This window comes from Dromaius novaehollandiae, chromosome 3 (genome assembly GCF_036370855.1).
Source record: "Dromaius novaehollandiae isolate bDroNov1 chromosome 3, bDroNov1.hap1, whole genome shotgun sequence".
NCBI classification, from domain to species: domain Eukaryota; kingdom Metazoa; phylum Chordata; class Aves; order Casuariiformes; family Dromaiidae; genus Dromaius; species Dromaius novaehollandiae.
The window spans coordinates 99,742,802-99,755,237 of record NC_088100.1 but is presented as its reverse complement, the minus strand read 5'-3'; the positions used below and the strand labels follow the sequence as shown (position 1 = coordinate 99,755,237).

The following is a 12,436-nucleotide window of genomic DNA, read 5'->3' as shown; positions in this document are numbered from 1 at the left end:
TAAGCATCCCTCAAGTTATTACTGTGCCATTCACTCAGCAGTGCCAGCACAAATGCCCATGGAGCATCTTGGCAACCTGGCCCACAGGATGGACAGGGCTCTCTGTGTTATACAAGAACAAGCAAAGAGGCAGGAAAGGTTGAAGAGCTGCAGCAGAGGAAATGCCACATAAGACAATACTGCTGCTGAAAGAAGCTTCTACCAAATTATGGCATATGCAAATTAGACAGTATATATCAACCGTAAGAATCTACTAGAATTATACAAGGAAACTGCAAGAAGTCTGTTACAATTGCTAAGGTAATTAGTCATGAGTTACTGACTACACGCTTCATACATTGCATGAGAATTTCTCCTGCATTATAAAAGTAAAAGATACAGATGCCCACAGTGAAATAAACATAGTTGACTCTTTAGTCAGTGCTTAGGTATCAAACACCTATGATTGCCAAACCTGGTCCACACTTAAAATTTAGATGTTTACGTACCTGAATCCCAGAGAAGATGTGTTAAAGCCTTTACATAGGTTCTTTAAAGCATACAGTAGTAGTACACTGTCTCCATACCGAGCAAAAAGCTTTCTAAAGTCAGCATAATTAGTATATATAACCCCTCTGAAGTCCTGACAGAAAAGTATCTTTAATACTGTTCCTGAGATCCTTCATTCAGGGCCCAGTCAAACATGACAGGCACTTGGGTTTCACAGAGAAGAAAGCCACTTACACCCTCTCCTTCCAAGGACAGATGAGACAGAGCTCCTTACACTGGAGCTGTGGAAGTGACTGTGCTATCTCCTGCTGAGTTTCACACAGGAGACTCAAAGACACATCCTAGCCACCATGAAGGAAGGAATTCAAAATACCAAACTAGAAAGCACAATCTGCAAAGTTTTCTCATCAGCTGATTAACAAACCAAATAACTCCTGTTCTTAGTAACCTTCCTGTGCTATTTAAAAACAAATTTTCCAAGTAGTATTGAATACACAGAAAGGTGTTAAGAAACAGAGTTAAGAAAAGATGTATAGTCAACTGGGTCATAAGTATGAAGAGCAAACAGTGGATGACATCTGAAAGCTGACACCAACTGCACAGTGAAGAGGGCCTCTCCAACCCAGCCCCTGTAGTACTCGCCTTCTCTACGTACGAACACGTTCTGCCGACACAAGCCACGATGCCCATGTCATTCTAGTTAGTTTTTACCTCTACCATCCATATGTGAGTGAACAGGCAACATTATTTAGTTTCTACACACAGAATATGGTGCAGTAATTAATCTTAAAGGGAATGATCTTGCTTGAGTTAAGGAGTTTTATATATAAATGTAATTTGGAAGCTGTAAGAGAAGGAACATGGTGACAGCTCTCCCTGTATAACTTGCCTTAGAGCCTCAAAATCCTAAATCTATTTACCTACGCAGGTAGGTTACATTGATAGAGATGACAGGGTTTCTACGTCAATTGAAAGGGCACATTCCCCATTAATTACTTCTTGAGACTGGTCATGTGCAGAACCTTGGGAGCTTTAGGGATGTTACCAGGCCATTTCTAAAAATGCATGCACACACGAGCATTTTATATTAAAACACTTTATTTGTGAGAGTATTGGCATTTCGTACTTGCAAAGGGACAACTTTATGACTGACTGATCAAGCTGCAGCTTTCGCTTCATTTTGGGAAAAGAAAAATCTTTATATTCACATTTTTACATCTCAGATCTTGGTCTCCATTGCCACTTGCTTCCGGGGTGATTTTTGCATTTGTTTGCTTGTTTTGGAACCACAAGCACAGCAGCATAGCATTAACTTGACACAATTTCGTCTGGGTTATTTTTCCTAAAATTATTCAAGTGGAAAAACAGCTGCAGTAATATCAAATAAGCATAGGAATATACATGGGACAGAAGAGATGTCAAGAGACTATTTAATCCATACAAACACTGAGGTAGGGTCTAACATACTTAGAAAAACACGTGCCCGATTGTCCTGCTCTTAGAAACAGCCAATAAGGTAGATTCCAAAATACTCATATGCAACTTCTTCTAGTGTTTCACATCAAAATCCAAGCTCTTGAAAGTAAGGTGTTCCTTTCCACTCCCACCCTTGACTTTTGCCCTCATGGCCCAGGAAAACAACTGTTCTCAGGACTCCATTCAGTTGGTTCAAATTTTTTCCAAGTGAGGTACTTAATAAACACAGAGTTCCAGCCGGAGTCCCCTATGACAGCAATAATGAAATAAACTCTCTTCTCCCTGTGTTAACAGGTGTTACGCCTGCAAGAGACATTCTGGAAAGGTATCTGCCCCTTCTCTCTCTCTCTCTCTCTCTCTCTTTTTAATCCTTTGAGCTCCTCTGTATTGAACATCATTTTGTTGACAGGAAATCATATTTCTAACTTTCCTAAGTTCGTTTTGAAAATTCAGCCTGTTCTACAACATGCATTGCAAAAGTGCAAGCAATAATGCTCTGTATTCTATCACACAAAAGTTTAATAAGTATAGTAAACAGACCTAGGTGGAGGACAATTTGGGTATCTGACCATTCTTGAAATCTTTTCTCCCTTTAAAACTCTATTATGGCTAATTACTCCTCCAAGAGCTTCCCCCCTGCCACTCCCCATATTATTTTTTTTATACATACATATATATAAAAATAAATATAATATATATATTTTAATTATAGGTATAAAGTATCTTCTCTAAGGCTTGAACACATCCTTTTCAGGAGTTCTTAAGAGAACCAATGGTTGAAAGATTATTTCAGCTAATAACTTAAAAGTGAGTTTCACCAGACCTCTCCACTTTGAATCCTATTCTTTAGCCTACTCTTGCCTATACAACCATCCCCTTATTTAAAAGGGCTTATGCAAGTATCTACTTGAAATTAACCTTCTTCATTAAAACCAAAGCACAAAGTTGGCACTAACTACTAGTTTCTGTGTCTTTTTTGCAGTTTGCCCTTAACCTCTGACAAGTAGATTATGATGAAGAAAGGAGACGAGAAAGGAAAATAATGTATATGTAGAAACTCCTCTTGTCACCTTTTATATCCTCTGCTAATTGAAAACCATTTTGTGCCTTAATCTTTCTGATTTTATTCTTCTGTGCTTGTGCTCATTTCCAGGAATGAGAAGGGATTTACCTCTAAGCATAATATAAAATCTGTTTCACAATTATGAAGAGGCTATCATATTTTTTCCTAGAAGCTTAAATTAATTTAATCACTCCAGCTTTGAAAACAACTCCCAAAGCACCTCCCTTCTAAATACATATAAAACCTAAGTAGTTTGACAGTTTAAGCAAAAGGTCTTGAAAGAAGGAGAACTGGACATACTAAATAGATCAAATTTGTGGGTTTAAATTAGTCCAGGTAGGAAATTTAGTACCCAAAATGCAAGCAAAACTCCTCTGCAATTCTGTCTCCAGATGAATTGTAACCTCTCACTATTATTTAGATGGTAAAAATCAGAGAATCTTATGAGCCATGTGTAGCAGCAGAAGCGGAGGATACACCTCACATTATCTTTTACATAAGAGCCTGATTCACTCTTGGAAAAAAATGTCAGCATTCATCAAAGGCAATGTTCAGCTACTACAGTTTACCCTGGTCTCACATTTGATATATGCAAAATACTGACTTTTTTCCTATCATTTCAATAAAAACCTTCCATCATTTATTCAAATTCCCTCACCAAATGTCACAGACCTTAGTAAACTTTCCTCACAAGGGAACTCCATTTTATGATAAGATCTTAGAATCCCTAAACTAAATTCAAAATTGAGTTTAATGTTGGCATATTTTATTCAAAGCCTTCTACGGTATTTTACGTAAGCTAAAATTGCAGGCAACCAAACAAACAATCTGTAAAAGTTAACTGCATTAATTCTCCACTTCCAGCATGTGTGAAATGTCATTGTTTGGTTTATAGTAGTATTGCTATAGTTTTGATGATCTGAGACTACAAGCCAGGTAGCGTTTGCATGGGGAGGTAGTAATTTTTATGAGACTGTTTGATATAGCTAACAAAACAGACCAGCTTTCCAGCACACGAGCTCACTTCAGATCCAAAATACTCCTTGATCTAAAATCCTTTCCTATATTCCTCACTTACATATACATGCAATGAGGTCATGGTGTTCCTTTCTTATTGTAGGATTTTTATTACATGTAAGAAAAATATATTAATTAACTGGGAATTCACAGTATGCTCACAAACCTTTTCCTTTGCCCATGCAAGCTATCCAAGAGTCAGACTAATACAATGGGATGACCGTATAAATTGCCCATCATCCAGGCCAAAGTTGTCAGAATAGTGCAAGCAATGGAAAACCCAGATACTTTGATACATAAGGGGGAACCTTGTCCAGCCATTGACCACACTGAGACAGCTTCAGTCCACGAGGCTCTGTTAACTCAGAGACAGCAGGTCATACATTGCCTTATGTAAAAATCACTGTAGGTTATTGTGATCCTTCAGAGCTCCAGCATGGGAGAACTTACTGGCTCAGGGTAACCAAGTCGGCTCGAGTGCAACACTACGTGCTGACTCGCAAAGCCCAAGGACCCAGGACACCAAAGAGCAGAAGTCAGGTCCTGCTCTCCAGCCCTCCCCCTTTGCTCTTCAGACACCTGCAGTAGCTTTCCTCCCTTCTCTGGGATTGCGAAGGCTTCACTAGTGTTCCTCAGCTCCAGAGGCCTCAATGAAAGGCGAAAGATCAGAGGAGGGTGGGGATGGGAAGAGAGAGAAAGGGAAATGTTCAGCTTCCCTGCTGGTCAATCAGCACACACATCTTTTCACCCTGTTCACATCCTTCCCTCACTGCTTCCTCCTCAGGTCAAACAGCTGCTTTTGGCTGCAACACTCACAGCCTGCTACATCCAGCTATCTAAAGAACTGGATTAAAACATCTCACAGGCGACAGATCTAGACTACCAGCTGACATTTAGATACCACTCCTGCAATCACCCAAGTGATTTACAGACCCAAAATAAAATTTTAAGTCTGCTCCCTTTTTTAAAGAAAAGATGAGAGCTAAACACATAGAACTACAACAAAATAACAGTATCATTTGAGAAGGAGAGGTAGTCTTGCTCCACTCAGAGAACCTCAAACTGCCTGTACCCAAACTAACTGTAACCAAACTGGAAGTATTTGCTATTTTTTTCTCAGGAGCTCAAAGCAGACATTTAAATGGTCTTGACCACTACCTCAGAAATCCTTTAAGTTTCAGGAGAAGTTCTGCCTTTATGTGAGGGTTGGAGAGAATACAATGATGTTAAAATAAAAAAAAAAAAAAAAGTATGTTTACTTGGACTTGATATAAGGCAATAGCAGAAAACATCAATCTGCTTAGTTCTGGCAAGATTGTCTATCCTCTATTTCTTCTAAAAGCTACAATAGATCATGGACATCTTACTGTGTTTTCTGGAACCACACCGTGAAATTCTGATTGCTTTATGAAGTCCATATGCAGATGAATTCCCCTCTAAAAAATTAGATTTTTCTCCTCCACATTAACTTTGATATGGTATGAAGCTGATCAGCATCTTTAGAAGTTGTCGCATCACTGCAAACCACCATATTCAAGTTGTGAAATATACTATCAGAATGATGAAGCAATGCAATGGTGAATAAAAATTTATGTAAAACAGAAAAAAAAAAAGTAAGCACCTTTAAACTTCTCTGATACCAAGATTTCTCCTGCATACGTATGAAGACATCACAAACGTAACGTAACGCAACTACTTAATAGCCACGAAATTAATCTATTGTGGCACACTTTGTCTAAAAGAGATAAAATTAATAGCCACAAAATTAATCTATTGTGGCACACTTTGTCTAAAAGAGATAAAATTAACATTTTGTAGAGTTAGTGTTAATTTTATAGGAGGAACTGAAATTTCTGAAGTTTACAAACTATTAACTTCAGACATGAAATAATGATTAGGCAATACTCTGTGTGCATGCACACATGTTCGTATTTAAAGAAAACAGCTTCCAACATGTGGCTGCACAAAGTACCTTTTTTAAATAGTCAGTTTTTCCAAATACACTTTTGAAAGTTATATAATTGCACATTTTTCAAAGAAGTGGCAAAAATTAAACTTTTCTCCCCTTAAGCTGACCTGAAGCAATAAAAACTTCTGCATGCATGCCCTTAGCTATGTTTGCATGAAATTAAGTATACAGTATAAACATTCACATTCCTAACTGCAAGACTGAAACAATGCTCTGACTGTTCAGTTCAGTGATTCTTGGGGCAGTGCAGGGAAGCAAACTGACATCACCCTATACTCTACATTCTCAGCATAGATCATTTATTTAGTTCCCTTAAAAAAAAAAAAAAAAAAAAAAAAAAAAAAAAAAAAAAAAGAACAGATGTTTCACCAGCTGAAATAAAATGCTGTATAAACACTAAGCTTGGAAAAATGTGCCATTCACCAAGCTCTGGAGATTGAAGTAAGAAGAAAAGAGAAAAAAGGGTGTCGGCAAAATAGTAGCAGTAAGGAGACTATTGCACTGAGCTAAATATGGTATTTTGGAATGGCTCTGTCAAAACCTTTTGCCTGAGTATTAACAGGCTTGTGAGAAAATCCCCAACAAACTTTTTTTGTTTGTTTTAGGCAGACAAAATATTACTCTTATTATATGATAAATATATCTGCAAGTTATCTCAGTATTCTAAAAACAAGCCCAAATTTTTCATTTTTTTACTAAGACCATGTAGACAGAAACTGGCAAGGTACTGTGACAGGTGAAGGCATTTTGCTACGATGATTAAAAGTTCAAAGTTAAATAATTACCTCTAGTGAAAAACAAGCCTTAAGAAATCCTTCGCTTCATAAGGAGGAAAAGTGCAAAACAAAATCATGTGTGAGAATCACAATGGGATTTAAAACCAAAACTACCTTCCCAGTTTTGCTAAAAGATATCTGTATGAATATAGGTGTGAGAATTTTATCTTCTGATTTCTTCCTGGTCTGTACAAATTTATGTTTGTGCCAAATATTTTATCACCAGCAAGTATAACAAGAACACAGTTCCTGCAGTTTATACTACTCTGATAAACAAAAGCACTTAGACAAGTTACAAGGTAATAGTGTAAAATTAGTGCAAAATTTTATTATTTTTTTTTAATAGGAATGTAGAGTAGCTAAATAAACCAACTGTTCTTAATTCTTGAAGAATGGATTCAACCCCAATCTGAATAACAACCATGTGGTCACAACAGTACCCAAAATATAAGAATAATGAATGCTGATGTTGTCAAAAGTTCTGTTTGAGAAATCCCAGAGATAAATACAGGCACGTGCAACAAGCAGTGATATATGCACTTGATCTATGCATGACAAGCAAATCTCATGTCAGGCTTACTGCATGAGCAGACCACCAATGTGTCCGAGAAGGTGCGCAGCTGACCCATGCACATGTGGTAGCCAGGTCACCCAGGGCTTTGGGAAGTCTGGCTGCCCCAACACGCTGTGCCGGACAGCACCAGGAGCACCCTGCTCCCCCTGTTGTGGTCACTCTTGATTAATGTTTTGCCACACGGAGGTTTAGAAACACTGTGAATAGAACAACTTTTGCTGCAGGCATTAAGACTTTCCTTCACCTGAGGTATTTAACTATCAGAAAGAAGGGAGCTGAAGATGTTCTTTCTTTTTCTTGGGGGGAGGAGGGAGAACAGAGTAAATATTTTGACTTTAGTTCCATGTTTAAATGACAACAGTTTGAAGAGGAATTTCAAAATGTTTATTAATTTTCTCACCATCCCCAAACATACATGAAATGTGACAAAACCCATCACTTACTACACTGCTTTCACAGTCCTGTATCATTTATATATACCAGATTATTATAAGTATCATCCCTGTTTTTCTACCATCTCCTTTCTTTGAAGTCTGTAATTTCATAATGGCGATTTCACCACTGACAGATCAGATTATTTCTGCTTAGTAGAAATTATGATTGGCATATATGACTACCTTGTATGAATATGACTTCCTTCCTCAAATTTGTCTTTGTATGAATTAATAAATGCAACCTGAATTGTAAGATTTCCTACTGCAAATATTTCCTGAAAATTACCTATGTATCTTTGAATATAGTCATATATATGAATATTATTCATAATTTATAGCAACAGCTGGTTCACAATTCAATTTTCTCATAATTCCAGCTTTGTTTTGCCAGTATGTTTCATCACCTAATTACACAATTTCAGAATATTATTCATGAGAAAGTAGGGCTTTTAATATCCTTCTTTCAAATGCTTCCATCAAAATTAATAAAGGCAGGTTTATAAAAGAAAAAAGTTGTTTTAATTAAAATGAAGGCAAGCATGTTTCGCAGATTGAATTAAGAAGTTGTAAAATAAGATACAAAACTGTCTAAAGTTCTGGATAAAAATACGGTACTAATTAATTCCACAGAACTGAGCAAGAACAACACAGCTTTTTAATAATGTGAAAATCATGAGTGTGCCATAACTAATGAAAGGCACAAAAAGCTGAAAACCAGCAAAGCCTTCCTCTTAACAACAGACATACCACAAACATCATTTATTAAAAGCATGTTCTTAAAATACAGCATAAATTCCTGCTTTTGTATATAACAAGTAATCCAACAAACGTGAAATCTCATAGGTCAAATTCTTTGTGATGCCATTTTTATTAGGTTTTTCTTCCTATCTTACTCCAAGGAAGATGAAATTGGATTCTAGCTTAAAATTTTCCTATGAAAATCAGATTCTGTATTAGCATAAAATATAAAAAATGAGAAATTTGCTGCAAGCTAGCATCATACTCACTACTGTTTTTATCCAAAAGTCCTAGCTGAATTTTCTCTTAAAAGTACATGGTTTGCTTATTTACACAGAAACCTGATACCAGGTCTGGCGTTACACATAATTACTAGGATTCTTCTACTATTTGGATTTGAAATACTTTTTTTAAAATATTATTCATCTTATAACTAAAAGTATATGCACTGGGCAAAGAAGCCTACCCAGAAGACCAGATTGGCTGATGAGGAAACAGAAAATCCCAACTAGCAGATGGGGCTAAAAGGCAAACCACACTGATGAGTAAGGGTGTCACACACAAATCCTTTTAACCAGCCAGCTTAACCACAGATTACAGAGGGCACTGTGTAGCTAGTTGTATTTCCACTCTCTGCAAACATACCTATTATCTTCACAACATCGTGTAAACAAAATTAAAAAGTCTAAAGAAATTAACACAAACTATATTTTGGAAGTAGTTAAAAACTGTGCTAAGCTTGTATTTCTGATTGCAATAAACAGCAGGGAGGCTACAAGAAAAAGCCTCGTCTTCCAAGCCTATACCCCGCCATCGTCAAAAACTTAATTCTACAACCTCCAGGGGTATAAACCTTTCTTTCTCCTTTAATCACCCTCCTTTATTTATCTGAAATAATTCTTTTTCACACTATTTCCTCGTACCATACTTATCCTGCACATGCCCACATGAAGGAGACAAAAATGCAAATAAAGACTAAGGTATGCACCCTGGTTTACAGAGAGAGATTTACAGTTAAGAGGAATATTGAAGGGAGGCATCATTAAGGATACGACTACCCCACTGACACTGAAAAGCTGACATGTAATAGGCAGAGTCAGTAAGGACATGTTTGTAAAGAGTGCTTGAAAATACTGCTACTTGACCCTGTAGCTTTGCTGGTTTCAGAAGAGTTGATATAATGTCTAAGGAATGTCTGCATTACAAGCTGAGAAAATAATTAATAGCAAGCTATATAGATTTGATGCTTTTATTTCATAAATTCACATTAACACACAATGCAAAGTAAAATTTATTCACAGCTTCAGAAAACAATCTTCCTCTCTCAGCTACTGATTTTAAACTTATTGAAGAGGAGAAAATATGTATAAAGGTCTTTTGCTTCCAGAGAAAAACATCCATTCAGTATTTCAAGGTCTCATGAATAATTTCCAACATATGATGTCCAAACACAGGTAACTATAACCATGAAGAAAAGGTGGCATTCTTCACGGTCGTATTATATCTTACAGAAGCTGTTCCCCATTATCAAATCAGTCATAATCAGTTATTTATTGCACACGCCTCTATATTCTGCTTATTCATAAACATATTATTGCTTTTAATGGCTCCATTCACACTTGAGGAACTTGATATTACTAAATGCATTATTGTGTTTGAACTCTAAACCAGCATCGTAAAAACCTCCTGAACAGTGTAAGATTTTTTGTTCCTCCATTGCAGGGATTTCTGTACTCATCTTCAAGTGTCTTTAATAATGGGCAAAACCGTTCTCTTCTTAAAGAAAATTCTCATGCAATTTGTTGCTGGTAACAACTAGGTCATGAGGGGCTATGTCAATACAGGTGTATCAAACAACCCCAGCACTGGTGCCTGGACCCTGAACGCAAATGCTATGTACTCTTCAGTGATTACTGTGGTCTCTGGCACTGTTTTAGCCTAACTGGCACTCTTCCAAAACAACTCCCAGCCACACTGAGAGAATAAAGGTAAGGCAAGGATCATGCCCAGTCGGCAGTGTGGTTGAGACCACCCATTTCACAGAAAGGCCAGCAGAATGGATACAGACTGTTCCACAACAGCTCGCAATCAATAGCTGAGAACAGCCCTAAGCACTTTAAAATTACTAACATGGGTACAGCCAATTTGAGTCTCTTCCTGGTGCAATAGGCTATATATACACATAAGCAGTTCTTACAGAAAAATTGCATAATGTCTCATCTCTGGAAAACTGTATGTGTAATAGCAAGAAAATATTTTGAAAATAACAACAACTGCTCCAAAGCAGCACATCTAAATGCATGCAGAACCCACTAAAGCTTTGCTGTGCTAAAATTGCCCTACAAAAAAGAATATGTAACTGAAACATGGACTAAAAGTAACTTTATATCTAGACAAATGTACATGCTTAACTTTTAGGTAAGCTGAAACAAATCCAGATTGTAAACATTCATAGTGAGCAGTTCAGCTTTAAAAAGTCAGTCTACAGACAGCAGCACAAAGGAAAAGGTGACAATGAACGTGTGATGCAAACTCTTTTTACCACAGTAACACCTAGAAAGTGTCTTGTAATTCCTGTAAGAGGACCCCCCTGAGCTGTACCATAATGCGAGGGGGAAAGACTCTAAGAGCCCTCTTAGTCACACTGCATTACAAGGCGGTGGACGGTGGACACAGGCGCTCTCCCACCAGAAAGATCACCTTGGCAGCCCTTAACTTCTCTTTAGAAAAAGTAAGTACAAGGAGAGGGGAGGACTATGTTCCTCAAATCTACATCTTCCTTTTACCTCTCTTCCATGAAGGAGGAAGGAATAATGGTTTTACTTATGTAATGCCATATTGTTTCTCAAATACAGAGACAGACAAGGAAACAGACCGATTAAGTGATTTATTTAAAATCTACACAGGGAGACCATCCCAGACACAGAGGTTTAACTCAGATCGTTCAAGTTCCAGCTCACAGAGAGTAAGCACATGCATGAGAATCTATCCCGGGGGTGGGGTGGGGGGGACACCTAAACTATGCTTTATGTTTTTTGTTTTGTGTGTGTTTTTGGTTTGTTTGTTTTTTTTTTTTTAAAAAGAACTCTGCTCTCCAGAGAAAACAGTGGGGAAAATACATCTGTATCAGTAAGATGCAGAATAAACCACCAAAAGCATACAAAAAATATAAAGACAGTGTTTCCTCAGTGTTCTTCAGTTTTGGACCACTGATCTTCCTCCAAATGGAGTTTTCTACTGGTGTTGCATACATTTCAAAACTATGCAAACAAGCTCATAGAACCATAGATAACTTATAATGAAACTTAAACTATAGCAAATAAATGAATCATACTATTGCTGAAACTCAGCAGATTTTTGCCTTACGCATATGGACAAGCTATTTATACATTTTGCTTCCCATGAGGCTCAGCATGATGTCAGCTTACAATAACAAGTTAATGTTAATGTTTTCCAGTAATTTTCACAGTGCCATTTAACTGCAAGTGCCCTTGCCAAGGTAAACTTAAGGGCAAGGAAAGGTCTAACTACATAATCACAGAACAACCTTAATGACTATTGCCTCTATGCTTTGAAATGAACATTTAGGATTCTAGCTGCAATCTGTTTCACTTTTGTTCCCAAACTTTAGCTAACCAAATATACCTCTCCAAAAGAGCTCAACTATTCCTTCTGATTTAAATTAGCCACAAAGCCTCATCACCTTGTGGATTTTTTTCCTCCAGACAAACAAACATCCTACATGCATCAAAGCGCCAAACGCAGAGCTATCAAACATTTCCTGAACGTTGATAAGCTCATGCACTTCATTTTAAAATCAGCAGCATCACGGCATATGAACGCTGTCTCTGCAAATCCATCAGTAATAGGTAAGTTTCAAAGCCAAGGAATGGAATTTTC

At 37.2% G+C, this 12,436-nt stretch overlaps 1 protein-coding gene across 1 annotated transcript in view; it reads right to left on the bottom strand.

Moving 5' to 3' along the window:
• Nucleotides 1-12,436, bottom strand: part of THADA (THADA armadillo repeat containing) — a 172,027-nt gene that overhangs the window by 63,683 nt on the left and 95,908 nt on the right. The window lies entirely within an intron of this gene.